The 19,913-nt window shown below is 35.6% G+C and overlaps 1 pseudogene; it reads left to right on the forward strand.

Moving 5' to 3' along the window:
- Window positions 1-18,333: 18,333 nt before the first annotated feature.
- LOC101084536 lies at window positions 18,334-18,781 on the forward strand (annotated as a pseudogene).
- Window positions 18,782-19,913: the final 1,132 nt, after the last annotated feature.

Consider the following 19,913-nt stretch of genomic DNA (forward strand, 5'->3'; position numbering starts at 1 on the left):
ACCCTTACTAAATTATTACAAATAAAATATTGAATATGGTAGGTAGGTTACATTATTAGCTGAAGATTTGAAAAGGACTATTTTTGAGAATTTGTTGAAAAATATTAACCATATATGAGTTCCCTTATTGTACATAATTATGATGTTTGATATGTACTAAGTTTGAAGGTAAGGTAGAAAGTGTGTGGTGGATGATGGTATACGGGTAATAAATTGAAATATTTTAAAGCGTATATTACCTTTACCAGCCATGTTTATTTATCTAGACCCAAAGGTCTAGATTCAGGGAAAATTAGAATGAAAAGCACTGGAAACGTAGGATTATGATGTATAATAGCTGGTAGATTTGTTATACAGGTCAATATTCTCAGAAATATTAGAAAAGTTAATTTGTTTGAACTTAGTGATGATAAAAATATAAAAGGTCAAAACTTGTGAGAATACAGCTGATATAGTTAATACACAAAGAAAAATGTATACCATTAAATTGGTATATTAAAATGAGTTCATGTTTGCGGCACCTGGGTGGCTCAGTCGGTTAAGTGTCTGACTTGGTCTAGGTCTTGATCTCTCTGTTCTCGGGTTCAAGCCCTGTGTCACGCTCTGTGCTGACAGCTCAGAGCCTGTGAGCAGGCTGCATCTCCCTCTCTTTCTCTCTCTGTCCCTGTCCTTGTTCACACTCTGTCTCAAAAATAAATAAACGTTTAAAAAATTTTTTTAAAATGAGTTCACGGTTAAAACTCAGAACATTGAATATGTGTGTGTGTGCACACACACACACAGAATCTGTTTGAAGTCTTATTATCTATCATTCATCTATCTATTGGCCTATTTGAAGTTATTGAGAAGCTACCAAAATAGGATTGAAGTACTATGATCCTGAATAAAAAGCAAGCCCTACCTTTGACAAAGGTATCCTACTTCAAGCATTTGCTGATAGGTGAGATTGAAATGATCAGCAGAAAGTTGCAGGTGAGTGACTGATAATCTAAAGAGAACTTCTAGTTGGCTTATTGAACTTCAGGAACAAAAATTGAAATTTGGGTATCATGGAAGAAAAAGACGTATGTTGATATTTTTTTCCTCCTTGAGAGGCCATACCCTAAGAGCAGGAGTGAAATGGAAATAGAAAATAATTCACAAAATCTGAAGCCAACATTGGAACGAACTCAATTTCTACTTGGATGAAAGTGATATTTCCTGAGTTTAACTGACATCCAGGTACAAAATGAATCATTTTTAGAGGCAAATTCCATTACACTGAACTTTAAATTATCTATGTAATTTTTTATTTTTATTTTTTGGATACAATGCTAGCAAACAAATAATTACTATGTATGCCAGGAGATTAAAAAAGAAAAATAAAACTCAAACTCCCAATAAAACAATTAAAAAAGATCCATAGGGAATTATAAAATAAATTGTGCTAATCCTATGTAAAAGATGTTACAATTGTATCAGAAATAAAGGGGGCAACTACCAATTATTCAGCTACTGAAAAGACTAGAATCAGAGGGAATAGATGTCAATTTATTTTAGGTGGCCAGCGTAACCTTGGTACAAAAATTTGACAAGGATCGTACATAGAAATTAGTTTGCAAATAAATTACTCTCACAAAGTTAAATCTAAAAGTTCTAAATAATTTGTAAATGCAAATCTAGCAATATATTAAAATGTTAATATGTAACAAGTGAATTACAGAATACGTTAGTTTAACATATGAAATCAATATCAATCACCAAATTAACAGAATATATAGAATGTAATATAACTAATTCAATTGATGCAGAGAAGCATTGGACAAATTCAACACCATACATAACTTATTTACAAAAAAAGTCATAGCTTAAAGTGGACATGGAATAGAACTTTATTAATCTGTTGAAGAATATTAATAAAATCCATAAAATTTCTTTCTTACTGGTAAAATATTTTAAATATTTCCTTTGATAGAGTAGAGATGTAAGACATCAATTTTTACTGCATTTGTTTGACATCTTACGTAGTTTCTAGTTGGTACAATAAGATAAGAAAAATAAAGGTTTAAGAATGTGAAGAAATAAAACATATTGACATATAATAATATTGTATATTTATAAAATCTATAGATATCTACATATATTAGAATTAATAAGTGAATTAATAAGTGAATGATATAAGTCCAATGTGCAGAAATATTGAATTTTTATATGTAAGCAACAGTTTAAAATTTAAAATCAATACCACTTATAGTTGAATCACAAAAATAAATATGAATAAATCTTGATAACTTTCACATAAAAATAAGTCTGCAAAAGTCGTGTAAGACTAGTGTTCCTTTCTTGGGTGCAATAATTTACTGTGAAGTTACATGGACCTATTACATGCCCTGTGAGATGACATATACTTTCATAATAAACAGGTGTTAGATCATTCACATTTATTTTTCTTCTTATGTCAGTTTTCTAGGGCTTTTTAGTTTTATATCAATTGTCAATGGTAGCTTCAGAATCTTTCTGCAAATGATAGGAACCACTTTTCATGAATCGATTCAGATGTTGCTAAATTCTGTAAGTCCATTACAGCATGAGCTGTTGCTTCCTATGTACTGTCTTGTGTGAATGCGGGGCAGTTTCCAGGTCTTCCATTTTGCTCTTCTTACCACAGCGTCTCTTAATCCATAGGTCAGGGGAACAATCTAGTGCCTTCTCATTGGTAAGTATATATAACACAGTTATGTACTTGTGGACTATAGAAATAATTCTGGGACGAGTCCATGGCCTAACTGGACTCATGAAATAGACTTGAATCAAGGCTGGCCTCCAAAAGCCTCCGCTGTAGCTAGTGTACTATGTAGGTATTTTGGATACTCAGTTTGGACTTTATATCGACTTTCTATTCTCCTTTGCCTGAGTCAAACAGCTTTACTTCCATTTGGAAAAGCATTGTGGCATTTTAGTCTTCTTTCTCAAAAAGAACTGGCATCTTTTTCATTTGAAGGGCTTAGGGTCTCAGAAGGGTCCCAGATCTAGAGACTGGATGAGAGATTTTGTTTTTCCATCATTGCAGCTCATCTCAGCTTTAACTCATCAGATCTTGAACATCTTTTTTTTTTTTTTTTTTTGTCAACTGCCTATCTTGCTCTCACTATCTAGTTTCCAGTGTCACAGATTCCTGTGTCTCTAGGCACTCTGGTTGTAACTTCACTTTGGCTTCCCAATACTTTACCTTTCTTCTGGCAGTTACATACCATGGCCTGATTTCTACTATTCCTGAATCCTATAATCCCATTAACACCATGAGTCTAATTCTATGAAAATATTCCCTAGTGTCAACCCTAATCTAGAAATGACAGCAACCATTGCGACCAAAGACCAAAGTGCCTTTATTAAAATGAATTCATTATAGCTATAGCAAAATGAGGAGGAGCATAGTCATCAAAGTATTTCAATTTTATATAATAGATTTATTTTAACATTCCTGTTTACTTGAGCTCAATCCTCTGCCAAGGCAAATTATGTCATCTGACTTTCTGAAGGCTTTTATCATGTCCAAGATTCTAGGACTGTCCCAGCAGCATATGAGGATTGAGTCATGGGAGAAACTCTTTTTTGTTTTAAAGATTTTATTTTTAAGTAATCTCTCCACCCAACATGGGACTCAAACTCAGAGATCAAGAGTCACATGCTCTACTGACTAGTCAGCCAGGCACCCTGGGCAAAACTCTTTTCTATCCACCTTATATTTCATCTTCTTTAGTGAAATATCCACAAACCCATTTCTAGTCATTTTTTTAGCTCTACAGGTATATATATTATTGAGTTCCTATAATTATTATCAGTGAGAAAAACTATGTACTCCCAGAATAGAGACTGTCTTTCCCCTTTTGTCTATGCTGACAATGTTACCCATAATTAGTCTGGAGGCAATGAGGTATGAATCTTAAGGAGAAAGTCACCTCGTGATGTGTTTGGCTTAGATGAAGCCATTGAATGGTCTCTAGACAAGATCAGGCTATTGTCCTCCAGCAAGGGAGGAGGGATTGCCTGTGGTGGATTAATAAGAGTAAATATAAGGGCTCAGAGTTTTCACGTGTCCACACATACATGTGCCTTTTTTATGGGTCTCAGGGCCCTGATTTTAGCATAGAAGATTACTCAAGGTTGTGCATTCAGTTCCCTTTGTAGTTTTTTCCCCTTGAGATTAAGTTCTTGGCCAGAATTTCAGCATTGTCAACCATCCATTTTCTGAGTTGGTAGTTGGCTAACTTCAGCTGGTCATTATCCTTCTTCAATGCCTCTGGCAGTTAGCAAAGCCAGCCAACTCTACAAAAACCTTATAATAAATGTGTACCCATCCTTTCAAATACTAAAATTATTATATAAACCAGTGCTTTTACTTTAAGCTGTATTTCATCTCAATCTACCACAAGGTAAAATTAGTCTTAATAATTGTAATGCTTCAACCAGACAGGAGTTATCACCATCCCATTTATTACCAGCAGGGGGTTCTTTGTTCCTCTTTACCCATTGAATAATGTATTTCTAGCATTCCATTATAAGAAACTATTTTCTATGTCTACTTCAGTACTCAAAGCAGAGCCCAAAAAATAATTTGGATGCAAGTAGTATATCTGGAAGGGTATCCCAGAAAGCAGAAATGAGAGAAACAGGAGATTAAGAAAAGGAAGGAAGAAAAGATAATGTAAGAGTTTATTATCAATTCTGTTCTGGTGGCAAGGGACCTCAATTTCACTGCGACTTCCTGAAAAGTGCCCAAATATCTCCCAGAAACTCGCTAAATTGCAGAAAACATGAGCATTTATCTAGTGGCTTCAATATCTCTTTAGCTGAGGTAGCCCTCTTGAAACACTGATTTGCCCCATATGTGGACTGTGCTTGTGTATAAGCCAATGTGATGTACTGATTTCCATCTAGTGAATCAGGAAGGAGAACTTGATGTGGGATGTCATCTGCATGTGCAGAAGCAACCACCACAGCTGACCCTAAATCACGTGGTCTGAGAGGATGTGACAAGGGATATCAGAGTTGTCTGCTACTTTTGATAGAGCTTTCTGGCATCTCAACTAAAAACTTAAAGTATTTTTCAGGGCCTTTCCTTGGCAGATCTTCTAATGTTTATCTTTCCAGCTCTGTGAGTCTGCTAGAAGCTATTTTTACATTATTAGACTCCTTTTCAGAAAGAACAAATTTTTCAAGTGAGAAAGTGGCTTCAGTTGTGGGACTTAGCCCTTTGTGCATCCTCTCTTTTCTGGATCTTTCTCTTGAAAAATGTTACTGCCTAAATACATGTGCTATGCCTTTAAAACAACTCTACTGTTCTGGCTTTATTGGTTTTATTTAGAATAACTGTTCATCCAAGAATAGCTAGTTCATCTTTTCCAAAAGTCAAAATGAAAGTACAGATATATGGTAAGTACAGAACAGTATTAGTAAACTTTTTTGTTACATTTTCCTTTCTCAGTGCTATACATAATGATATATTCATAGGTATTATGACTATAAATTCATGTAGATTCCCTTAATCAATTTCAAAACTGATGTTAAAATGTAAATATGGTGCAATATTAAAAATTAATTAAAAATTAATAATAACTGATGGTTCATTTGAAGGAGTAACTAAATTTTCATTTGTTAAGTTTATTTTTTTAATTTTTTTAACGTTTATATATTTTTGAGACAGAGAGAGACAGAGCGTGAACAGGGGAGGGTCAGAGAGAGGGAGACACAGAATCTGAAACAGGCTCCACACTCCGAGCTGTCAGCACAGAGCCTGACGCGGGGCTCGAACTCACAGACCATGAGATCATGACCTGAGCCGAAATCGGCCGCTTAACCGACTGAGCCACCCAGGCGCCCCTCATTTGTTAAGTTTAAATAAAAGTAGTTATTTGATCTATAAACAACATCCTAAAAATTCAGTTTTAGAATAACAATTAACATCAGTGGGACAATAGCTAGCCATCATATAATTACTTTGCCAGATTATTCCTGCCCCATCACTATGTGGCAGGGCTTGATTTTCTATTCTTAATCTCCTTAGACTTTCTTCTTTTTTGAATGAACAAGGACTTTTAATATAGTATAGAGAAGTATTTGTCCTTTGCCCTCCCTTCTGAATATCTAAATATGTGTTCCTTAATCCATTGTAATTTTCTACTACGGCCTTCCCAGAATAAACCCTGTTTCAAGTCTGTCTGGACTTGAACTCTGCACAAGAAGAAGAATACAGACCAAAGGGAGAAGATATTTCTGTGTATCAACATGAGGCTTCCATTTATGTATGAATGACAAGCCACTGTATACAGAAAAGGTTGGACCCTCTTCTGACTCTATGTGTAGTTGTGATGCACTCATGTTAAGTTTGCTTATTTTTTTCCCCTCCTGGGTAGGAACTGTACCTGTATATCCTTTCAGAATTTATACCACATAATGTATTTGAGGGTTACCTTTCAGGATTTTGACATTAGTATGATTGTCTGGCATGCCTAAATCAACATACACTGTAGAAACAAGCTAGATACCCTACATCATATCACCAAACTGTCATTGGAATGATTTCTAAGACTAGGAGTAAGTCCAAGATAAACAGGTATGGTAATAGTAATAACCGCTCATAAGGAGAAAAATACCATGGAGATGGATATGCTAAAAGGACTGGAGCCCTTGAAGTGGTAGGATAAGGGAATATGAGCTAAATTTAAAAATGCATGTTTCAGTCAGAGAGTTTGGACTATGCTTCACTATTTGAATTTATGATAAACCCCACAGTAAATATCTAGCTCATTTTATCCTGGGACTAGTCCTATGAAGAAAGGTTTTTCTGTACTGAATAACCTGGAATTTTAACATAAAGTTGGTTTGCTTCAGTTTTTGGAAAGTCTATGAGTAATATTGCAAATTGATGGGACAATCTTTGCCAACATGAAAATCAAATGTACCATAACAAGTTGTGATGATTTAATTGGACAAGATGTCAACCTGTGCTGGTTGTTAACATACTATAGGGAAGGAAAACTTATCCTTTCTTTTCTTTCAGGTTTTTTTTGAAGAACACATAATTAAATTGACATAAGAGATTAACAAGAGAAAATTAAAACTTTAATTTTGTATGTACAAGAGTTCATAGAAATATGAGACTCAAAGAAATGATTGAAGCAGGTAGCTTTTATAGCTTTCAGACAGTTTGTGAAAAAATGGCAAAATAAGTTTGAAGAAGTAACAATGTTTGTTTATACCATCTTCTTGGTCCTGAATTTCCTATCTCTGGTGATAAAGATGCCTTCTACCATCCAGGCACAGGAAGGGTCCCCTTCACATGGGGAATTTATTTCTTGCTTTCAGGGGGCAAAGGAGTGGGTCAGAGTGTCCTTCCTGCACTGACTGTTTCTTAAGTAACTCAAAATAATCAATGTACCAAATTGGCATGTTTTAGGGAAGCCTGCCCTGAACCCTATCAATACCAAGGACTCAAATCTTATTCAAGCACATGGAACCTGTGAGAGAGAAGAAAAAACTTCAAACAGTAAATTAAACACAGAAAACAAGTTTTTAAAGATAATTGTCAGGATCAGAAAGGTAATAGTTGTTGTTGAAAGAGTGTGCTAGATCTAAGATATTTTGTCCAGAGTTGTTTCACTAATTGAAATCAGTTTTGTCTGTGTTTATGCTTCCCGTGGGATGGAATCCAACAAGCCCAGGAAGTCAGTCACAGACTTTGCTCACTAATTAGGGACATAAAGGGGAGGATACAGCACACTAAGGTAAGATAAATTAAAAGAGAAGTGACAGGCAAGGAGAAAAGATTGAGTGGGATGTGGATTTTGAGAATGAGTAGATTGAGTTAATGAAGCCCATGAATCGTTGGATATAATTCTATAGAGTATAATTCTCTATACTCTATAGCCAATAATAAAAGGAGACATATTAAGAAACTCTTAATGACATTTTATCTTGATATTGGATCCATTAACATTTCTACTTATGTTGGTATATAAGAAATTTGAAAAAAAATTAAATGTTGGGGTGCCTGGGAATCTCAGTTGGTGAAACATCTGACTCTTGTTTTTGGCTCAGGTCATGATGTCATGGTTCATGAGATCAAGTCCTGCTTCAGGCTCCACACTGACAGAGCAGAGCTTGTTTGGGATTCTCTCTCTTCTTCTCTCTCTGCCCCTTCCTCCCTCCCTCCCTCTCTCTCTCTCTCTTTCTCTCTCTCTTTTCAAATAAATAAAATTAAAAAAAATAAATGTAGGCTAGATGACTTTATTAGTCAGGATCCTGACAGGAAAGAGAAGGCACATTTAGTCTTATTTAAAGAGGTTTGGGAAGGGCTAAGGAAACCAATAAGGAATGTTGAGGCATCAAGGAAATAGTAACAGTGGAAAGCCATTACTACAACTAAGATTAAAATAATAATACAAAGAAACAGGGTTACTATAGCCTATGAAACTTCAAGCCATTGAAGGGAACCCTTATGGTATCTCTGACCTCTTGTTCTATTATCTTCTGCCAAAACTTTCATTGGCTAAACCCAACTTGAAGTCAGAAAGCAGTGAAACTGGGAAGAAGTATTCTTTGAGTTCACACCTCCTCGTCTTCTTAAGTCACAGAGCAGCAATTCCCCTCCTTGTTAAAAAAAGCAAAAAACAAACAAACAAAAAAAAAACAGGAGTGGAGGTGGAGAATGAATCAGAGGAGAAAATGAAGAACAAGTATTATAGTAAGATAGAACAAAAGAAATCAAGATTGGCAGAAACATTGCTCCAAATTCTAGGATCCTCAAATGTTTCCTATTTCCTAACATTAAGAGTCACAGTGGAGTCTATGGTAAAAGTATTACCAAATACAGCTGGCTAGAAAATAATATTTTTCTCTCCAGGTTTGACCTGTTGGAGAGAAAGAGTGCCTTAGGGCATATATTGGATCTCCACTTTCTTCTAAGGACTAATGGAGACAGTGGTTTGGAAATCTGATGTATTTTGAAATCTTGGTATATTGGTATATTTAGAAAATAGTCTACAGAACTTAGAGGAAAAAAAACACAAAAAATGTCTCATTTTGTTAGCAATTTGCCTTGAGGGACTGGAATTGAAGTTAACAACCAATGGACACTGATTTAATCGGTCATGTCCATATAAAATGAAACCTCCAGAAAAGCACTAAAGGAGTTTCTGAGTTGGTGAACATATCAAGGGTGACATGCTCTGATAAGACATAAAAGTTATGCACTGCTTCCTGTACACACCTTGCCCAACACATCTGGTTGTTCCTGTGTTGTATCCTTTATAATCAATGAGTACGTATAAGTGAAGTGTTCTGAGTTCAGTAAGTCACTCTAGTGAAATATGGAACTTGAAGAGATTGTGGAAACTCCTGGTTTATAGCTAGTTGGTCAGAAGTACAGGTGCCTCTCCCCTTTCCCTTATCACTTTTGACCAGTGCCTGACATAGGGGCAATCTTACAGGATGGATCCTTTAACCTGTGAGGTCTGTGCTCACTCTGGGAATTTATGTCAGAATTGAAATGAATTGTTGGATACCCAGTTGATGTCAGAAAATCACACAATTTGCTGTTAGAAGTGGTGTCAGGAAAAAAAAGAGACATTTGTATATGTATAAATACAATAAATAATAAATAATAAACAATTATTGAGATGTACATTTAAAATCAATGTACTTTATGTATTTAATGTGTGTATATTGTAATTCAGCTAAATTTTTTTAATTTTTTAAAATATTTGTTTATTTTTGAGAGAGAGAGAGACAGAGTATGAGTGGGCAAGGGGCAGAGAGAGAGAGAGAGACATAGAATCCGAATTAGGCTCCACGCTCTGAGCTGTCAGCTCAGAACCCCATGCGGCGCTTGAACTCATGAACCACTAGATCATGACTTGAGCTGAAGTCAGATGCCTAACTGACAAAGCCACCCAGGTGCCCCAAGCTAAACATTTTTTTAGAAGCTTAGAGCCCAGCTGGTGATTACCCTTGTGGTAATCTTTGCAAATTTGTATGAACTTTTAAATTATTCATGGACACCAATAGGGAAACTTTGGATCCATGTCATTCTGCTAGAACTCTTGGAAATATAGCCTTTGTTATCAGAAATCTGAGAAATAAGCCATAGACACCTTTTAAAAGAAAAACTGAATTGTCTCTTGAAAGTAGGCTTTTGATAGGTAAGTTTATTGGTTGTACCTTCCCTGTCGTCATCTCTGGTATTTTTCCTTCTTCACCTCTAAATGTTAAAGTGTTTCAGGGTTTTGATACTGGCCTTTTATTCTCTATTTACACATGTGATTTTAATATGGTTAAGGCTTTACATCAGATCTATATGTTTGTTAATGATTCTCAAATTCATCTTATAGTCTTGACCACTACACTGGGCTACATACTTACATTTTCCTTATTCTGCATCTCTATTTAGATGTCTAATAAATATTTAGTACGTCCAAAACAGAGTCCTGTATGACCTATCGATAGGCCCATTACTCCCTTTCTATATTTTAGCAAATTGTGGTACCACCTGTTGCTCTGGAAAAAAATCCTGGGAGCCATCCTTTTTTTTCCTCTCATTTTATTGTAACCATATAAAATGAAAGTTCTATAACTATCTTCAAAATATGTTGATCTTCAAAGGATGACCACATTGATTATCTTCAAGTCTTCAATGTCTGATGGCACTAGTCCAAGTCATTATCATTTCTCTATTGAATTTCTAAGAAAATGTATGACTTTTCTGCCTCCAATCCTGCCCTCCACAGACAATTTTTCTCAAAGCAATTAAAATAGATTTTTAAAATCATACACTAAATATCACACTACCTTGGTTTGCACACTTCCAATTAGCTTAGCATCTCAGAATAATATGCAGACTGACCAATGAGATATTCATGCCCTTCTCACTACAATTATCTTATGACTTTTCAACTCAATCACTATATTGTAGCTACAATTACCTTTCTACTCATCTTACACATTTGTTCTCACTTCAGGATTTTGTTCTTCCTGTTCTTGTTTATCATGCTTTTTTTTTTCAACATTTATTTATTTTTGGGACAGAGAGAGACAGAGCATGAACAGGGGAGGGGCAGAGAGAGAGGGAGACACAGAATCGGAAACAGGCTCCAGGCTCTGAGCCATCAGCCCAGAGCCCGACGCGGGGCTTGAACTCACAGACCGCGAGATCGTGACCTGGCTGAAGTCGGACGCTTAACCGACTGCGCCACCCAGGCGCCCCATTTGTTTATCATGCTTTATCATCATATCTTAACACTGTTCACATTCCATTTCACCCAGGATTTGCTTAAATGTTCCTTTTTTACTGATCAACCATTGTGATAACTTCTCCCATCATTCTCTATCCTGTGCTGCACTTTTCGTTTTTTTTATAACATATAACATTACTAGATACTTTTTGTTTTGGTATTGTTTTCAATTTTCTGTTTGTATGGGAAGCCTCTAAGCCTGAAAGTGCACGGATCTATCTGATTTTCAACTGGATCCCTAGAAACTAAAAAAAAATGCTTACATGTAGAAGCTCAGTACATATTTGAGGAGGTATTAATGAAGTTCAAGGAGAATGCATAAAATGATAAACCTCCTCACTATATCTCTACAGAAACCAAAGGGAAGACTTACAAGTCTCTTTAGTCACTAAAGTTTTAGTATTAATTACAGTTAAGAATCTAAAATGGTCTCTTGGAAATTCCAGCTTCCCAGATGCGGGCATTTCTAGTGAGCTGGTGTTAGACATGTTGGATAAAATATATACACACATACTGTCTGGAAGAAAGGAGATAATAGGACTGAGAGATTGAAGCTATCTCCAAAGCTGTACCCGTAGCAGCCAAGAATTATATAACCCTGTATTTATCTTTGCTCAACAAGGTACAGTGGAAAAGTATCTGATAGCCCAGAGTATCTGAATCTAATTCTACTATGAGAGAGAGAACAAAAACATTCTTGATGATAGTGAAGATGAAGCTTTCTTCCAAAGCATAAGAGTTTACTACAAGAATGAAAGAAACTAGCTCTAATTCATGAGTTAGAATAAAATATTAAATAGCTAATGACTAAAAATAGGCTCTGAGAGAAATTGCAACTAGGATTTTTAAATCTTAGGCAAGGGAAAAAATACTTGAGCAAAATGGGCTCAATTTTCCTTAATGGGCAGTAATAACCAGAGATGTCAATATAGAATGTGAGAATAGCAGTATAGAATGTGATGTATTAAGAAAATCTGCATGGCCTAACTAAGTGATCCATTGGGAAATGAAGTAGAATAACACATGCTCATAATGCATATGCACTGATGTTTTTTTAGAGTGTTCAATGGGAAGTGGTGGTCTCTTATACCAAATGGTCTGAAGCCAGGCAGCATACTAATAGAGATCATTTCCCTTTGTACATCCAAGACTATTCTATCTGGATTCAGAGAGCTGAAATTATGGCAAATGCATATACAATGATACAATGCACTTCATTGAGTCACCTCTCAGACACATTCCAACCATGTGAAAGGGGATTGAAAGTCTTAGGCTTTGGGAAAGTTTTTTTTTTTTTTTTTAATTTGGCAGCTATGAAAATATCTAGAGTTGTAAAACCCATAACAATCAAAATACCAGAGATTTTAGATACTGTCTGATGAAAAGAAACCTGGATACATGAGTGTTGATTGGTGGAGCAGAACAGGTGAGTCCACAGCTGAGGGATGGCTCAGCCATGATGCAGCAGTCTTGGAGGAAAGTAACATGTCCTGAAGAACACAGGAGCCTTTAAAATGTCAGAACAGTCAGGATGAAGAATGGAAATGATGCCTGACACTGAAGAGACAGGCATTAAGTATTTGGAAAATCTATATGAAGAACAGTTGACATAAATCTCTGCAGTCTGCCTCTCAAACAAAAAATTAAATGAAAAATAAACTAGAGTCTGTTTCTCTTTGTTTTTTGTTTTATTTTTTTAGATTCCACATGTAAGTGATATTATGATATTTGTCTTTGTCTGTTTTATTTCCCCTCATATAACATCCTCCGCATCCATCCATGCTGTTGTGAATGGCAAGATTTCATTGTTTTTATGGATAATATTCCATTGTGTATATATACCACATCTTTCTTATTCATTCATCTATTGACACTTAGATGCATCCATATCTTGGCCACTGTAAATAATGCTGCTATAAATGATAGGCGTACATATAGATTTCTGAGTTAGTGTTGTTGTTTTCTGCAGGTAAATACCCAGAATTGTAATTACTGGATTACATAGTACCTCTAGTTTTAGTTTCTTGAGGAATCTCATACTGTTTTTCATAGTGGCTACACCAGTATACATTCTCACCAACAGTGCATGAGCTTTCCCTTTTCTTCGCTTCCTTGCCAACAGTTATTATTTCTTTTTTTTTTTTTTTTTTACTTTGTGCCTTATTTTAGCCATTCTGACAGATGTAAGGCAATATCTCATTGTGGTTTTGATTTGCATTTCTCTAATTAATGATATTGAACTTCCTTTCATGTGTTTCTTGGCCATCTGTAGGTCTTCTCTGGAAAAAAAAGTCTATTCAAGGCTTTTGCCCATTTTGTAATTGGATTATTTGTGGTTTTTTGGTGCTAAGTTGTAAATATAAAGAACAAATTAGGGGGCACCTGGGTGGCTCAGTTGGTTAAGCATCCGACTTCAGCTCAGGTCATGATCTCACAGTTCATGAGTTTGAGCCCCGTGTTGGTCTCTGTGCTCACAGCTCAGAGCCTGGAGCCTGCTTCAGATTCTGTGTCTCCTTCTCTCTCTGCCCCATCCCCACTCATGATCTGTATCTCTCTGTCTTAAAAATAAATAAAACATTAAAAAAATTAAAAAAAAGAACAAATTGGTAATTGCCAAGGGGAGGAGAGAGTGGAATGGGTGAAATGAGTGAAGGGGATTAAGAAGTACAAACTTCCAGCTATAAAATAAATAAGTCAAGGGGATGAAATGTATACAGCATAGGGGATATATTCAATAATATTGCAATACACTTATGTGGTGAGCATTTTGTAATGTATATAATTGTTGAGTCCCTATATTATACACCCAAAATGAATTTAATATTACATGTCAACTATACTTCACTTAAAAATTTGGGGCACTTGGGTGGCTTAGTTGAGAAAGCATCTGACTTTGGCTCAGGTCATGATCTCAAGGTTTGTGAGTTCGAGCCCAAGGTTGGGCTCTGTGCTGACAACTCAGAGTCTGGAACTTGCTTTGGATTCTGTGTCTCCCTCTCTTTGCCCCTACCCCACCCATGTTCTGTCTCAAAAATAAACACTAAAGAGCATATATATATATTATATATACTATACATATATATATATATAATATATATATATTTTTTATTCCCCTCCAAAAAAGGTGAAGCTAATCTAAGCTAAGTCCAAACAGAAATGCTTCTTAATTTAAATCTAATAAATACTTTGGTGAAATCTAGGTGACTGTTTGATAGTCAAAGTAAAAGTTCAGTATTCTCTTATTTAGGAGTTGGCAAAATTGAGGCAAGATTTTTAACACTCACAGGAGTAATAATGTCCACCAGCAAACAAAGCACACCTATATATACATTTATTTTTATTGCTTTATTATTAAATAAGAATGAACAATCTAGGATAACCATTCATTTTAAGAAATCAGGAACATAAGAGAGAATGATAAAAGATTAATAATAGAAAAACATGACATGGAGGAAGTAAATATTTTAGGGAGAGAAGAGACTAGTAAGATAACAGTAAAAACAACAAAGACAAAAATTCTTACAAATAAAACCTTCCCTAATTAGTCTCATTAATCTGAGAAATTCTTCCTTTAAAAATAACAGAACGCTATAAAAAAAGATCAGAGAATAAGGAAAGTTTCCTGGAAATTAAATGCATGAATGTTTTATTATAAACAAAAATAAGCCACAACAATTAAAAAATAATAATAATTTGATCAAGTGAGTCTACAAAACGTAGGGCAAAAGACAAATGTAGTAAATACAAGAGAAAGTATAAAACATGGATATGATTAATTCAAGAGGTCTGTTGGTTCACAAGCCTCCAGGAATGTCCCTGATGGAATCTTAAATTGGCCTCTCTAGAGGGCAGGAAGAGACCAAAGAAAATGGCAGGCTACTCCAGGTTGGTAGGTGGCAGTTTTAATGAGCAAAGGGAACCTACATATGAGGTGTATCTTGGGCGACAGCAAGACAAATGGATCACTGTAATCACCCACCAAATCTTAAAAGTTAACTTTAAAATCTTATAAAGAAGCCTTAACCAGGTTCAGTCTCCTCTACCATTCAGGTGTTAACACCACATCACTATCTCAAGGCTCTCCCAGACTTCCCCTGGGAGTGGGAAAAGCAAGCAGAAACCACATCCTAACGACAAGAGAGGGAGTGAAGAGCTTCCGAACACCTGGGTCCAGTTCACAGGTCAATTGGTGGTCACGTTTTTTGGAGGACTTTCCCCAGTAAGTCCAACATTAGAATAGCAGGAGTTCCAAAAAAAGAATAAATAAAACAGAGAAGGGTGCACCATTTTACATTCCCACCACCAGTGTGAAAGGGTTCCAAATTCTCCACAATGTCATCTAAAGCAATATGTATATTTTTAAATGTTTATTTAGTTTTGAGAGAGAGCGAGTGAGCATGAGAGGGGAGGGGCAGAGTGAGAGGGAGACAGAGGATCTGAAGCAGGCTCACACTGTCAGTGCAGAGCCTGATGCAGGGCTCAAACTCACACACTGTGAGACCATGACCTGGGTTGAAGTTGGGCGCTCAACTGCCTGAGTCACCAGGTGTCCCTAAAGTTATGTATATGTATATAGTGAAGTGATTACCACATTGTTTGTTTGACATATCTGACTAAATGTTGGATTTTCTTCCTTCCTCTCTTTCTCCCTCTTTCTTTCTTTCTCTCTCTCTTTCTTTCTTTCTTTTTCTCTCTCTTCTCTCTTCTTTCTTTCTTTCTTCTTTCTCTCTCTCTTTCTTTTTCTCTCTCCTTTCTTTCTTTTTCTTTCTTTCTTTCTTTCTTTCTTTCTTTCTTTCTTTCTCTCTCTCTCTCTCTTACTTTCTCTCTCCCTTTCTTTCTTCTTTCTTTCTTTCTTTCTTTCTTTCTTTCTAATCATGAGAGATGGCCAGAGGGCCTGAAAAGGGACTGGTCCAGGTAGGCAGAGTATGGAGTTTTCCAACAAAATAAATAGGGTGCAACTGGAGTCTGCAGAGTGAACTATATGACTTCAGGTGTATGGCAGGGGTGTGTATAAGTGCAGATCCCCCTGGAAAGGAGGAAGAGGATGATCTGGGATATGCTAAGCATGAGGCAGAATAAAACCTGAAGCACTGCAGCTGTCATAGACCATCCCAGAGGAAACTCAATATCACAGGATGTGTGGAGTCTAAATAAATATCAAAGGTTTTCATGGGTCACAATTAAGTTTAAAATAATACCTAAGGTTGTTTAGCCAATAAATTACAGATGAGATGCTGAGTAATACAATCCATGTTAATAAATTAATCACAATGCTGTGCATGTGAAGACTACCCAGCATCATTGACAGATAAAGGAAAATCATGTCCTCTAGAATCTTTAGAGTGATTGGATTTTTTTTTTCACTTCTTCTAGAGTGTTTGGAATTCAAAGTCTGGCTATGAACATAGAATAGCTCTCAATTTTCAGTATATTTTTTGTAACAATTAAAAACAAAATTTTTCAATGTTATTTCGATCCATGTAAGAATCACTTGAGGGCACATGAAAAGATTCAGAACAGACATGTGTTAGTTCTATGATCAGGTAATTTTGTTCATGATCATTTACTCAGTCTGAATACTTCTAGCCACCCTGTTAGTTGTTATCATCATTCATTTGTATAATTCTCATGTATGTAGCATACAATTTCATTCCATTGTAATATATTGTTTAAGTGTTTATAAATGGAAAATATAAGAAACATTAATAGTTGATTGCTAACTAATAAAGACAACAAAAAGTATCTTGCAAATTCATTTCCAGATACTCATTTCAAACCATATTCATTTGACCAAAAATTTTATATAACACATTATGCATCAATTTACATGATGGAAATGGTAAACCTATATTTTCATAATATTGGTTTTTTAATTCCTTCCCCCCAAATCAAAGTGCATTGTCATTTGATATAGCTTCTTTTTAAAAATCTTCTAGAGTAAAATTTTATATAACACATAAATATGTTTTTAGTATTTCAAAGGAACAAATGTAAGTCTGAAATAAAATAATGAGGTAAGACAAAGAAATATAATGCATCCAAACTGGAAAGGAAGAAGTAAAATTAACTGTTTATAGGTAACGTAATCATATTTATAGAGAATTCTAAATACTCAACGGAAAATCTGTTAGAACAAATAAATTCAATAAAGTTGCAGAACATAAACTCATGTATGAAAATCACTTGTGTTTCTATACACAATGAACTATTAAAAAAGGAAAGAAAACAATACTATCTAGAATAACATCAAAAAGAATAGAATACTTAAGAATGAATATAAGCAAGGAGTAAAAGACTTGTATGCTGAAAACTACTTTGATGAAATAAATTAAAGACACAAATAGAAAGATATTCTGTGTTCATGCACTGGAAAGCTTAATATTGCTAAGACAGCCATAATCCCCAAAGCAATCTATAGATTTGATGCTATTCCCATCAATATTCCAATGGGATTTTCACCAGAAGAATTAGATGGCTACAGCAATCTTGGTAGGGGGTCGGGGGGGGGGGCGGAGAAAAAAGAACAAAGATGGTGGAATCACACTTCCTAATTTCAATATATGTTAAAAAGCCACAGTATGGTATCATGGACATAAAGACCAAAAGGAACAGAACTGACAGTTCAGAAATAAACCTATGCACATATGGTCAAGTGATCTTCAACAAGGGCACCAAGAATATACAATGAGGAAAGAAGTCTTCAACAAATGGTGCTGGGAAAATTGGATATCCACATGTAAAAGAATGAAATAGGACCGTTATCTCATACCATAAACAAAAATTGACTCAAAATGGATAATGATTTAAATTTAAGACCTGAAATGTAAATAGAAGAAAACATAGAGGGAAAGGTTTATGACATTGGTCTTGGCAATGATTTCATGGATATATTACCAAAGCTCAAGCAACAAAAGAAAAATAAACAAATGAAAAAGCTTCTGCACAGCAGAGGAAACAACACTGACAAGACAACCTAGAGAATGGAAGAAATATTTTCAAACTATGTACTCAATAAAGAGTTAATATCCAAATTACAAAAAGAGCTTTTCTCAAGAGGCTGCTGAGGATGGCAGAGGGGAAGGTGTTGATCCCTATGGCCAAGGCCATCTCCTGGGTCACCCAGCAGCCATCATGGCCAAACAAGTGCTGCTGGGCCAGGAGGTCATAGTCATGGGCTATGAGGGCATCAACATTTATGGCAATTTCTACAGAAACAAGTTGAAGTACTTGACCTTCCTCCACAAATGGATGAACATCAATCCATTCTGTAGCCCCTACCACTTTAGAATGCCCAGGTGAACATTTGTCAGACAGCGGAGGAACATGCTGCCCCACGAGACCAAGGGAGGCCAGGCTATGTTGCACCACCTCAAGGTATTTGATGGTATCCTGCCATCCTATGACAAGAAAAGATGGTGGGTCCTGCTGCCCTCAAAGTTGTGCGTCCAAAACCTACACCAAACTTTGCTTACCTGGGGCACCTGGCTCATGAGGTTGGCTGGAAGTACCAGTAAATAAGTTGTTTTTTTTTTCAACGTTTATTTATTTTTGGGACAGAGAGAGACAGAGCATGAACGGGGGAGGGGCAGAGAGAGAGGGAGACACAGAATCGGAAGCAGGCTCCAGGCTCTGAGCCATCAGCCCAGAGCCTGGCGCAGGGCTCGAACTCACGGACCGCGAGATTGTGACCTAGCTGAAGTCTGACGCTTAACGACTGCGCCACCCAGGCACCCCTGTAAATAAGTTTTAAAATTTTAGAATAGTTTTAGATTTACAGAATTCCTGCAAAGATAGTAAAGAGAGTTATCCGGTTGTCCCTAAAATTAACATCTCATATTAATATGTTGTATTATTATAATTAATGAACCAATACTGATGCATTATCAATAACTAAAATGCATCCAAACTCTCCACAGTGAAGTGATTACCACAATAAGTTTATATTATACATATATATGTGTATAATATATACATAGTGAAGTGATTATTACAATCAGTATATATTACATATATATGTATATATATATACTTGTATATATATATATGTATGTATGTGTATATATAGATGTGTGTATATATATATATATATATATATATATATATACTTACTATATCGTTATTTTTAAAGTCCAGAGTTCATAATATGAGGGTCAGAGCTTTTCCCAGACTCAACTTTATAAATTCTCAATTGGCTTGTGAGGCCAAATATAGATACTTCTTGTCCAGTTTGATTTCTGTGAAATCATTCAAGTCCTCACTGGTCATCTGATCAAATGGAATTATGTTCTTTCTCTTCTACCGCTCTTTTTGATACTCTCCTGTCCTGGCCTTTCAGGGAGAAAAAACCTCAGCACAACTTTTATCTTCTTTTTTGTTAGCGTCCCCCTGGACAGTATATTTATTCTCTGACACAGGAACTTCCAGAACATTAAACTAAAAGACATACTTTTTTTAAAGAAAAAAGAAAAACAAAGATAGGTCTCTGCCTCTAGATTTCTTTGGCCTTTCTTCAAACTAAAGGAGAAAAAAAAAGGAAGAAGGAATTATGTAGGCTGTATTTTTACTGAAACTACAAAGTCATTGATGATGTTTTTGTCAAATTAAAAGAGATCATTTTTATCTTAACTCTTGAAAATGTTAGAAATA

Source organism: Felis catus, chromosome B1 (genome assembly GCF_018350175.1).
Source record: "Felis catus isolate Fca126 chromosome B1, F.catus_Fca126_mat1.0, whole genome shotgun sequence".
NCBI lineage: Eukaryota > Metazoa > Chordata > Mammalia > Carnivora > Felidae > Felis > Felis catus.